Source organism: Lontra canadensis, unplaced genomic scaffold (genome assembly GCF_010015895.1).
Source record: "Lontra canadensis isolate GAN:19392208 unplaced genomic scaffold, GSC_riverotter_1.0 scaffold5, whole genome shotgun sequence".
NCBI classification, from domain to species: domain Eukaryota; kingdom Metazoa; phylum Chordata; class Mammalia; order Carnivora; family Mustelidae; genus Lontra; species Lontra canadensis.
This window is the reverse complement of record NW_022630999.1, coordinates 15,303,300-15,314,256: the sequence shown is the minus strand read 5'-3', so window position 1 is coordinate 15,314,256 and position 10,957 is coordinate 15,303,300. Positions and strand designations below refer to the sequence as shown.

The 10,957-nt window shown below is 43.9% G+C and overlaps 1 pseudogene; it reads left to right on the top strand.

Annotated features, from left to right (window-relative positions):
- Positions 1–647: 647 nt before the first annotated feature.
- On the top strand, positions 648–1,645 carry LOC116864416 (annotated as a pseudogene).
- Positions 1,646–10,957: the final 9,312 nt, after the last annotated feature.

Genomic DNA, 10,957 nt, shown 5'->3' with positions numbered 1-10,957 from the left:
CTTTGTTTTTTGTTTCCAGGAGTTGAATTTTGCTATTTATCAAATCTGTCTCTTTCTCTTCTCATAATAGTCTATTCTTTCATTATGGTTCCTAAGTTTAAACATATATATATATATATAATATTTAAGTAGGCCATGCCCAGTGTGGAGTCCAACATAGGGCTTGAACTCACAACCCTGAGATTGAGAACTGAGCCAAGATCAAGAGTCAGACATTTAACCAACTGAACCTGTGTGCCCCAGTTTAAAAATATTTTAAATTACTTTGACCTGCTTATTCTTTCATTTCCAAGTCTATTATTTCCCATTCTTGCAATGCTGATATATGGGCTGGCTGCATCTGCTGGTTTTCTGTCTCAGTAGTTAATTTCCTTGTGTGATTTGTATCTCTCTGTGATCTACGGTTGACCCTTGAACAATGCAGGGGTTAAGAATGCTGACCCATTGCACAGTTAAAAATACGTGTGTAACTTTTATATCCCCCAAACTTAACTATTAATGCCTACTATTGACCAGAACCCTTACTGATAACATAAACAGTTGATTAACCCATATTTTGTATGTTCTATGTATTATATACTGTATTCTTACAATAAAGTAAGCTTGAGAAAAGAAAACGTAGTTAAGACAATCATCAGGAAGGAGAAATGGTGACCCCAGGAAAGAGCGGGGCTCCTGCTGGGAGAAGGAGCCCTGAGGAAGCATTTATGACCTTCTACAATGAAATGAAACGAATAGAGAAGAGAGATTTAGTTCTAACATCCAAAAATCAGCTTGAAAGACCACCTCTTCTGGCTCCTCTAACTTCACTTTGAACCCATTTGAGGTTCTTCAGATGGATCCTGAAGTGACGGATGAAGGAATAAAAAAGAAGTTTCGACAGTGCTCCATATTAGTGTATCTTGACTGGAATCGAGATGATGTTGACAGCACAAAAGTCTTTTGAGGCTGTGGACAAAGCTTACAAGTTGCTCCTGGGTCAGGAACCAAAGAAAAAGGCTGTGGATCTCATTCAAGCAGGAAAAGAATACACAGATCACACAGAGAGTGAAAGAAGCAATGAAGGGCGAAGGAAAACCCACAAATGTGGGGGAGGATGATTCTGAGCTGTTCAAACAAGCAGTGTATAAGAACAGACCAGGGCGCCTGCCTTTTGGCTCAGGTCATAATTCCAAGGACCTGGGATAGAACCTCTAACATGCTTCCTGCTCAGTGGGGAGTCTGCTTCTTCCTCTCCCTCTGCCCCTCCCCTCCTCGTGTGCATGCACGGGTGCGCTTGCGCTCTCTCTCTCGGTCTCAAATAAATGAATAAAATCTTAAAAAAAAAAAAAACGAACAAAGAACAGACCATAAAACTCTTTGCTGACCTGGAAATTAAAAGGAAAGAGAAGCCAGAGAGATGCATGAAAGGAAGCAACAAAGGGAAGAAGAGATAGAAGCTGGAGAAAAAGCCAAATGAGAAAGGGAGTGGTAGAAAAACTTTGGGGAAACTCGAGATGATCGTGTGGGCAGCTGGTGAACCTTCCAAGCATATCCAAAGGTGCAGAAAGAGAAGAAAAACTGACCCTTCCTGAGACAACCGAAAGTAGAAATGAAGCAGCGTGAACCACAGAACCTTCCCCCAATTGTCTCCCTCCTGCTTTGAAGGACTCGTTCTTTCTTCCTATTTCCACCCCAACACAGAGTAGTATTTGCTTTTTATTTAGTCCACTTGTTTTCAATACAATTTAATAGAGATCAGAGTAAGTTCTTTGCACACTGAAATGAGGGGTTTGGTTTAAAAAGAAACCTTCCCCCACTCCTACCCTTGGACCAGCCACCACAATTGCTTGCCTTCCCTTCCTGCAGCTTAAAATGTACCATTTTGTACTTCACTGAATTGTGATGATTAGAAATTTCATGTACAGATTGTGGAAATCAGCCAATTAAATGTTTTGAGTTAAAAAAAAAAAAGAGAAGGCAGTGCCTGAATGGCTCAGTGGGTTAAAGCCTCTGCCTTCAACTCAGGTCATGATCTCAGGGTCATGTGATGGAGCCCCGCATGGGGCTCTCTGCTTGGCAGGGAACCTGCTCCCTTTCCCCTGCCCCCTGCCTGCCTCTCTGACTACTTGTGATCTCTGTCAAATAAGTAAATAAAATCTTCAAAAAGAAAAAATAAGAGAGGGGTGCCTGGGGGGCTCAGATGGTTAAGCATCTGCCTCTGGCTTAGGTCATGATCCCGGCATCCTGGGATTGAGTCCCACATTGGACTCCTTGCTCAGTGGGGAGTCTGCTTTTCCCTCTGCCTCTCTGTCCCTGTCTCTCATGAATAAATAAATAAACAATCTTAAAAAAAGAGAAAATCATAGGGAAGAGAAAATACATTTACAGTACTCTATTTATCAAAAATACACTTAAGTGTACCCATGCAGTTTAAACCTGTGTTATTCAAGGGTCAACCATACTCTGAGCTACTCTTTAACATTAAAAAAAAATTGGGTTTCTCATGAACCCTACACTGTGGAAGAGTAGTTTTTGGGATTGTGTCTGTTGTCTCTCTAGAGAATTAACATCCAGGGGCTAGTTTTTGCCCCTTGACTGGCATACCTAGAGCCTTTAGGATAAATTCAGATCTCATACCTTCTCAAGAAGCACGACTGGGTTTTGATTTTTCCACACAAGTCCTCAGGCAGACGCATAGCTCCTCTGGGGTGTCCTTGGAAGGTGGGAGGAAGTTTTCAAATCCCTTTTTGATGGAATAGCAACACTTCCAGACTTCAAGTTGTATGCAGGGAGCAACCTTCCAGCTCCCTGCTTGACCTAAGCCCAAAGTCATCTCTAGGAAGGAGGAAGGGGAATTAGAATTCCAGCCCCAGCTCCGACTCATCTGACTGAGAACCCCCAGGGATCCATGGCATCTGCTCCCATTTATTCATAGGCCTTCAATTTCTATGGTTGTTTCTGGATCCTAAGGATTTCTCTTTCTTTCTTTAAAAGTAAGTATGTATTAAAATATTTATCTTTGTCACATTTTTATCCTTCCTTGACCTTTAGTGACTCAGTTTACCTTCTGGTTTTCTTTCCTTCTTCTTTTATTTTTTTTTTTCCCCAGTAGAACAATCTAGGTTATTTATTTAAGCCATCTCCTGCCATAAGCAAAGCGATGGAAGCTCAGTATATGGGTCATCACTTGATATAAGTAAGGAAGTGAGGTTAAGGTCCCATATACTTTACTGGTCCCTGGGCAGAGTAATGGTTCAAACCAATGCTGTGGTTCCCACTGGGTAGTGGTCTGGGTTCTCCTTATTCATCTCCTCATAGCCGGTCAGAAGTGGATTCTCACGAGGGTTAAGGATAGAGTCTGATTACCATCTCCCCAGGGAAAGAGCTTGGCTCTCCTGTGGAGACAGGGTAAGTGACGCACTGGGGTCTTTCCTGTTCTCCGTGATGTGACTTCAGGAAGACGTTCAGCACGCTCACCCCCATGCTGGGGAGTGTCACAGAGTAGGTGAGGGCCTTCCCCCTGTGAGCTGACCCCTCCTCGCCATGACTACCATGAGACACAGGCAGCCGCAGCTGTGCCCTGGACCGACCTAGCAGCCCAGAAAGTTGGGACCCAGCTGCTGCTGCCATTTTCTACTTCCATCTCCCAGTTTTCTTATCAGAGGTCTTCAAACAGGGTCATGTGAGCTGTGGGGCGAGCAGGATGAGCTGCGGGGATAGTGACAGTTTCCTCACTCTGAACCCTGCCATCTACCCTGCTTCCAACAGGGAAACTCTTCTTGTGTCCTACGCTATAGCAACCAAGCTGGGTGACCCTGGCAAGTACTTCATCCTTGTGTACCTCAGTTTCTTCACCTGTAAAAAGGGAACAATTACAGTGCTGACTCGCTGGACTATTGTGGGGACAAATGAGACATACACAAAGCACTCCATGCCTGGTTCAAAATAAGCATGCAGTAAGTGATCTTTGTTGTTAATTATTGAGATCCAAGTTATATCTCTTCTAAAAAAATGATTCTGAGCTAAAAGAAAAGTCTTTTCAGATAGATGGGGCTTTAAAAGCTAGATAGATATGTTCTAGACTGGTTCTTTCCTAAAAGAACTTCTAGTTCAAGAATTCTTTATTTCTATGCTAACTCTACCAGCAGGAAAGCTAATTTGAGCCCAGCTTGGCTAGCAAAGTTAGTTTTAGCCAAGCTTGGCTTGTGCCTAGCACGACAGGCATAAAGATCTCTATTGTTTATGATAATTTTCTTCCAGCCCCCTGACATTCCTTCAACCCCACTTCCCATCCCATAGCAATTCTTTCTTTCCTTAATGCTGCACAATGAACTTGTTGTAACAGCTGTACAAGCTTCCTTCTGACTTGAGTCAGCCTTGCTTCATGGTTTGTCAACGTTGTATCACCCGTCCCTCGATTTTTTGCTGAAATTGCCGAAGTATAAAGAAATTGCATCTAATGGACCCTTTCTAACCTTTACATATATGGTAACCTTTTCTCTATTTCTTATGAAAGTGGGGGCCGTGTAGTCTCAAAAGGATAGGGTTAGGGAAAGGGCTTTGTTCTGTTTTCTAATAGAAAGTGCTAGTGGGAGGGACATTTTCATTCTGACTTCAACCTACTTGGCAAATGTTCTGTCCAGGTCCACACTGATGAGCTAGTGACAGTGCTACTTACTTGTGAGCATAATTATGTTATGAATCAATGAGATGATGAGTCAGGATTCAGCCATGAAGAGTGAGGGGTGATGGTCTTCTACCACCTCCCATTGTGAAGGGCAAGAAGTCGCAGGTCTGAGGCCTTGCAGTGACTCCCCCTCTTCTCCCCACCCTCCTTGAGCCTTATAATTCAGGTGCAAGAAATGCTAGCATTTTCAGTGATGATATGAGATGTTCTCTTTAGGTTTCAGAAAATGACAGAAAATTGGAGTGGGCCTGCTTCTCTGTAGGTTGCCCATATTGATATAACATCTGCTACCAGCTGATTGTACAATCAGGCCAAACTGATTTGAGGCCAAACTCCTCAAGATCAATAGGGTCTTTTTAACTGTAAATAGGGTTGTTCTAGTCCTATCCATGAATTTGGAGATATGGTCACAATTTAGCCGATAACATGGATAATAGTTGTTTGGTACAATTTGTATAAGAAAAAAAAAACAGGGTTACATAGAGCATGTTGTTTTATACTTAGTGGAAGCAAGGTGAATAGGAAGCCAGGCCTGACCAACCTCTTAACCATACTGAGGTTTGAGGATATAATGTGGTTGAGGAGTCCCTCAGAAAAGGAAGACTTGGATTACTTTAGCTCGGTTAGAGGGGTTGGTGACCAACTTAGCTTTCCCTGGAGGGTCACAAGGAAAATGTGGGCTCTTTTTTCCAAGGCCTTTTGAGGGCCAAAATTTGATACTTTCTTCAGAAGGCCAAAAGCTGCCTCATTATCAAAATGAACCAATTTCATTAGTTAAAGGCAATGCTCTATTTCCATTACTGTGAGTTAATTTATATATACAGTGTGAGGTAGGGATCCAACTTCATTCTTTTGCAATTCTCCCAGCACCATTTGTTGAAAGACTATTTTTTTCCTCCATTGATTTGGTACCCTTGTGGAAAATCAATTGATGTGGGCTCAATTCTATTACAATGATTTATCCTTATATTAGTACTTCACTGTCTTGATTACCATTGCTTTACAGTAACTTTTGAGATCAAAAAGTATAAAATTGAGAACTTTGCCTTTTGTTTTCAAGACTGTTTTTGCCATTCTGGGTTCCTAAGTCTCTATATGAATTTTAGTGTCAGCTTGTCAATTTCCAGAGAAGAAGCTGCTGGGATTTTGATAGAGATTATGTTGAATCTATAGATTAATTTGGGGAGTCCTGCCATCTTAACAAAATTAAGTCTTCCAGATTCATGAACATAGATGTTTTTCCTTCACTGAGATCTTTAATTTCTTTCAATGATGTTTTGTAGCTTCCAGAGTATAAGTTTTCTACTTGAGTTTTCTTCAAATGTAAAAGGTGGTGGCTGGACAAGTGGATGGAGAAATCAGGGGTTTCCCAAGCCTGTGATGTTATATCCTGGCATTTTCTGCGCTTTACCTGTCCCCCTTCCACTTCTGTTGTTAATTAATTTGTTGCTTATTTGTTATCTTTCTCCTCCAATGAAATGTTAGCTCCATGAAAGAAGTTACCCTGTCTGTTGACTCTACCAGTGGGCTACTCTCTCCACCCCAACCTAGATCCCAACCTAGTGCCTGCCCATAGTTTGTGCTTAATCAACTCTTTTGAATGAAATCCTCAGGTCATCTTCAGGATTTCTTCCACTCTTCCTACTCCAGGACTCTACAAATGTAGATTGTATCATTCTTTGCCAGATGAAAGATTAGGAATACTCAGTGGTGTCCCAGTCAAGAGCCCAGCTCTGGATTCAGTCCACTGAGTTCTGAATCCCGACTCTACCACTTGCCAACTATGCAAACTTTGGAAATCTACTTGGCTTCCTAGACCCTCAAGTTCTTCATCTTTAGATGGAGATAATGATAGGACCTGCCTCTCCGGGTGGTTGTGTGTGTTAAATGAGTAATCCTTTAAAATACTCATGTGGTGCATCTGAATGAAATTGTCCATGTATGTTAACTTGCATTATCGTTATTCACGTATACCTACCCATGTGACAAGCCCATCAGCTCTCTTTTCATGCAGGCCTGCTGGACCTTCCCACAGTTTGTTTCTGTTAGCCTTTCCCTGCCTGGGAATGCTCGGGAAGCTCTGTTGTCCTGTGGATTGCAGGGCGTGGTCCTTCCTCTCGGCCAATTACAAGGATGCTAAATGAAGCTGGTCTTTGTCCCAGGTTTCCCTCTCCTTGCAGAGAAGCACTCATGTAGAGACCTGGCTGAGGAGAGCAGGCCTCCTTCTCAGTCTCCATCCCTTCTCTTGAAAATGCAATAAGCATTTCACCCTGCCTCTTCCTTTCACAGGCTTATGAGGATCTGAATGAAAGGGCTTTCAAAGCAGCCTAACTTCATAGAGGAAGGTGACCTGGTCTTGAATTCTTTCCCTTTATTCCAGGATAAGATGAATTTCCCTCTCTCTGACCAAATGTTTCCCCCAGTTGTGTGGACTCAGTTTAAAGAAACACATACCATGCTTCCCAGTGCTTCAAATTAACAAAATGCTTTCAGGGATCTTTCTACTTTTCTCTTCACAGCCGCTATGGAAAACCCTTATGTCAAGAGTTCCTTTCCCATTTGACAGCTGACGAACCTCACCCTCAATCCACCAAGCAGCCTCTCAGCCTCCCGCTGAGGCAGGCACAGCATCAGGCTTGGATGTGGGGCCCCTCACCTTGGTCTAGACTCTTTTTCACCTTGCTCAGCTGGATGCTGATAGATCAGGCTTTTAGGGGAGACCATTGAACTGTGGGCCATCTAAAAGCCCCGAATAATTTCTATTGAGAAAACAATCTTTTCCTTGCATCATTATGAGGATGTGAAGAAAGGGGTTAATAGGAATAAAAATCTATCCCCATGAGGATGTTCACAACAATTGGACCAGGAAGGTGCAGGAGGAAGGCCTGGGGCTCTGCTGGGAAAATCATCAGAGGAGGAGTATCTTGGCTCCCTCCTCTCAGGGAATGGACTTGAGATCTGGGAAAGCAGAGGATCCCTTTGTTTAGAATTTTGTTTTGAACTTTGTTTAGATTCCAGGAAGCAAGGCTAACAACTCTCACCCAGAAATAGGAAAATGATAGCCATCCACATGCCTAACCCATCGGGACTCACTTGTTCTGATTTTGTGCAGGGGAAAGAGGGGCCCTTTCTGGGACAGCTTTGCCCATGCCTGTTGCTGGGGCTGCCCTCCTGAAGCCTCTCTTTCCCACAGGAGTTCCCATCTTTCTAAGTTGTGGCTCCAGCCAAGAGTCAAGCAAAACAGGCCAGGTGAGGATTGTCATTCTCACAATGTGGGCTAAATCCAGGCCAAGAGTGAAGCAGGAGCCTATTAAGATATATGATATTATATATAAGATGATCCTCTAGGGAATAAGTGTATTATGTATATAAACCATGTGTATAGAATCCATGTATATATAATTTACCCTCCAGAGATGGGATCAGACAAGTGTGGTCTAGAATGCAGAACCAGACTTTGGAAGGATACTGCAAATTGCCTGTGGTTGCCTTCAGGGAGGGGACCGGGCTTTGGTTAGGAGCCAAGTGGTTTGAAAGTGGACTCACCTTTTATTCAATATGCAGTCTGAACTTTTGCACACATACATGACCGTGGTTGTGATGACACTGTTTTAAACAGAGTACCTGGCCTTCCTGCAGGACATCACTCCTTGCCACGCCCTGCACGGGCTCCTCTTCACCCTCCACCGCTACAGACATGATCTCTGAAATTCCGCTTGGCAGCTTCCACCTTTTGGTTCACCCACTCCCCAAAATTGTCCAAGCTGCTGGACGGTCTCCTTAGGACTTTGTGACGTGGTCTCTCTGATCTCCTATCTCCGTACGTCCCTCTGGGCCTCCTCATCGAGCCTGACTCCAGGGTGGCCCGTTTCAGTCACCATCTCACTGGCCCTCCAGATTCTTGCATGCTAGTGCCCCCTGACACCCTTGCTTTGTCAGCTCTGAACTGTTGTGTGCTGTCCCTGCTCCATTTTGAGGCTCCTAGAAGAAAGATATAACACCCCATGACTGGGTTCCAGCGACCCACCCATTCTTTTCTGATCAGCTTCTTATTATGCTTACCCCCCGTGGACCCCCTTGTTCTCCTTCTCCCTGGTTACATTGTGGCCTTCACCCATGAGTTGCTCTGAACGCGCACCTCACTCCTCCGTACTCTCGACACCTCCCCACACGTCCCACCTCAGAGGAATCCTATCTCCAAGACAGGCTCTGCGCCCACCCTCAAGGCCGTCCCAGTTTCCCTCCTTCTGGACTCTTCCACATCGGTATTCTTCTCTCTGAATCTCTATTCCTCTCTAGTTCATACTGGTGTGACACAGAGCTCTATTCCGGGCTTTGCTTGATTTAATAGTCTCCTTCCCCCAGCACCCGAGGAAACAGAAGGCATGCGTGGTGAACGTTGTGGAGTCTGGAGCTCCACCTATCACGACTGGCCCACTCCTTACCCCGTTGCTGGAAGCTTTCAAGGTCGACGGCTCTCAGCCGATCCCTCTCTGGGGCTCACCTCCAACAGAAGAGCGCCATCTCCAGTCCATGCTCCCCACGGGGGGCAGCTGCCCTCAATGACTGGCCATTATGAGGGTGTAGCCGGTTCAGTGACTGGTTGTTAATCAGGAGCCCTTGGCCCAGGATGACTCTGCATGACCCACCGACCCCTGAGCTCCCTGTGGGAACCAGCTGGGGACTCTCTTGAGTCTGCGTTGCAGGCCACTCATCCTCTGTTTTCTGCACCGCCACCCCCAGGGATCCTGCGAGCACAACTCCAGAAGCTTCTTACCTGCCAATCTTCCGCCTCAGAGTCTGCTTCTTGGGAACGGACCACAAGGCTTTTTAGGATTGGGGGAGAAATCTTGAACAGGGATGGGAAAGATCTGTATTCAGATTGATTTCATCTGCTTGGAACATAGAGGTCAGTCTCAGAAAATTAAGAAAAAGGAACTAAGAATTTTCTTAATTTTGTTTTCGTTTGTTCATTCGTTCGTTCCTTCCTTCCTTCACATAAGAGGGCCTATTCTATGTCAGGCACTGTGTCGCATGGTGGAAACAGGGCAGCAGAAATGTGAAGGGGAGATGATAAATGAACACCCAGACTTAGAACTATTAGTTCTTTTTTTCAAATAGATGCCTGGCTATATCTCTCACAACTTGTATTTGTACAACTGAGTTTTTTTTTTTAAGCTACCAATCCAAAAGTTTACACTGATCAAGGAGCTTAATTAATCTCGTAGTTCCAAATGTCAGAAGTCTGAAGTGGGTCTCACTAGGCTAAAATCAAGGTGTTGGCGGGGCTGTGTTTCTCTTGGAAGTTCTAGAGGAGAATCCATTCTGCACCTTTTCCGGCTTTTAGAGGCTTCCCACACTCCTTGCCTTGTGGCCCCACGGTTCCATCTAAAACCAACATTGTAGCGACATCTTCAGATCGTTTTCTCTGATTCTGACCTCTGGCTTCTAGTTTTCTTGTCTTGTCTTCTTCTGACTCTGACCTTCCCACTGTCCTTGCTGTCACATCTAGATGATCCAAACAATGTTCCTTTCTCAAGTTCTTCCACTTAATCCTATCATCAAAGTCCCTTGAGCCAGGTAAAGTAACATATTCACAGGCTCTGGGGGTACAGATATCTTTGGGGGGCATTATTCTGCCTGTCATGCTGGATAATTAATATCCATATTTAAGTTTGAGAAACACTGGCCCATTGTATTTAAATGGTTTTCCTTTCCTACTTTCTCTGCATGTTCACATATTGTTGAAACCTTCTTAAATTAAGACCATGTATGATAAACTTGTTTTTCTCATTTGCTTGACCTCTGCACATATGTGGTTCTGTGAAGGTTGAGACAATTCTGATCTTTATTGCTAGACAGATGTTGCTGGAGGGAGGGGTTGGGGGCTGGGATGCTGTGTATATGTGTCTGGTTATTTACTCCTGGCTGTCTTAAGTGGTGAAGCCTACTGTGTATGCTGGTGCTGGCTGAAATGTTTGAGAAAGCTATTTCTGTCAGTTACTAGCAGTAAGACCTTGGAGAAGTCACATGACTGTTCTCACACAACTCTTTCATCGCTTACAAAATGGCGGGTCCAACTCATGTTACTGATACAAGTGTGAGGATATAGTAAGATGGAGGATTTAATCAACAAGGAACTCTTGAATGATTACATCAATTTTTGGTTATTTGTGGATGCTGAACCTTGACGATGAGAGGGACTCTCTCACCTCACATTCTTTTCTTTTCTTTTTTTTTCCTTTTGTCTGTTTTTTAAAGATCTACTTATTCATCTGAGGGAGAGAA